Source organism: Bos taurus, chromosome 2 (assembly GCF_002263795.3).
Source record: "Bos taurus isolate L1 Dominette 01449 registration number 42190680 breed Hereford chromosome 2, ARS-UCD2.0, whole genome shotgun sequence".
NCBI classification, from domain to species: domain Eukaryota; kingdom Metazoa; phylum Chordata; class Mammalia; order Artiodactyla; family Bovidae; genus Bos; species Bos taurus.
The window spans coordinates 20733029-20734748 of record NC_037329.1 but is presented as its reverse complement, the minus strand read 5'-3'; positions in this window follow the sequence as shown (position 1 = coordinate 20734748).

Here is a 1720-nt window from a genome sequence, read left to right as displayed (position 1 = left end):
CCACAATGATATGCCTCTTCTCTTTTTTGTGATATGAGGGAAGGCTTGGAGTAGTTGTACTTTAGCTGTTGGGGGTTCATTTTAGAAACACCGTGAAGGAGCAGACTACAGCTGGGGGCGAGGGGCAGGCTTCAGGCAGAGCTGTTCACAGCAGGAAGGCCTGGGTGAGGGGGTGGGGAAGCACTCTTATACCCCTCTTGAGTGGCACCCGCTGTCCTTTCGGTCATAAATTCTAAGAGAGTTCTGGGCTACCCTCTCTTTTTAATTTCTGTTCTCAGTGATATGAGATGGGAAGTTTCTCAAGTTAGCATGTTGTCTCAGCCCACAGTAAAGAGCCCCTGGAGGACAGAAAGTCCCAGCTCTTGCCCTCTCCCCTCAGTCCTCTTCTCTCTCTCTCCTCTTGGGTGGCAATAGCTTGTTTCTGGAGAAATGTTCTACTATCATTTTCCTCAGATGGATGTAAGCTGAAGCCTTAAGACCTCCACAGTGTCCTGAACTCCTCCAGCAGTTAAAATACTGAACCTCTTGTTCTTGGTTCAGAGTCTTCTCTCTTCAGCAGTGCCTACTGAACAGTTCCTACGTGTACTGTGCTGAGCTCTGGGATATAAAAATTGAGTCACTAATGGTGTATGCCCTTCAGTCTGCTGGGGTAGAAAAAGAATCCTAAGATTAGTATGACAGATGCTATAACAGAGGTGTGGCCAAAATGTTCCTGGAATAAAGGATCATAGTGTCAAAAAAGGCTTCTCAGAAGAGGTGAATTTGGGTTCCTGAAGTATAGGAATTTTTTAGGCCCAAGAAGGAGTGATCTACCAGGTGGAGAGAGCAACACATACTAAAGCAGGGAGGGAAGAAAGAGCAAGGTATGGACCTATAACAAGGAGAGGAGCTCGGAGTGAGGCATCTGGCTGGACAGAGAGGCTGTGTAAGGGCCATGGAAGGGCATCTGGACTTAACATGTAGGCAAGGGAGAGCCACTAAAGGTCTTAAGCTGGGACATGCGGACATTTGTTATCTATATTTGGAAAGCTGACTCTAGGGGGTACTGTGTCTGATGGGAGAAAGGAGAGATAGGAAGCGGGAAGAACAAAGAAGGAGGCTGCTGCCATAATCCAGCCTAGAGAGGGAGAAACTTAATAAGGATGAAGAGGAGAGGCATTTAGGAGGAAGAATTCAGAGGACTTGGTGATCAATTGGATTAGTGAAAGAGGAGTTGTGGATGCTAATCCCTAGGTTTTGATTTTGACAGCCTAAGCAGATAGTCAGTTATCCACCAAAATGAACAGTGGAGTGGGAAGGGAAGACTGCAGGAGAAATGAATGAGTTCAGGTTTAGGTCTCTGTTCATTGGTTTCTGCTTTGCTAACTGATGCACTGTGTGACCCTAAGATATTCACCTAATCTTTCTGGCCTTCACTTTCATCATCAACGAACCAGTCAATAAAGAGATCCACGGGTTTATCATTAGTAAAGCAGTGTGCCACATGTGTGCACTCCCAAGCTTAGGAATTATCTTTATCAGGTCTACAAAAAGCTAAAATCTAGGGAAAACATCCTCTTACCCACCCCCATGCTGATCAATACTTAGATCCTGGGTGGCCAGTGAGAAATAAGTCTCAGGGAAATTAAAAACAACACCCTACTGCTTCCCAGATAGTGAATTCAAGCTAATGCTTAGGACTGGGTCAGATCAGATTGCTAATCAGAGTCCCTCAGCTTCC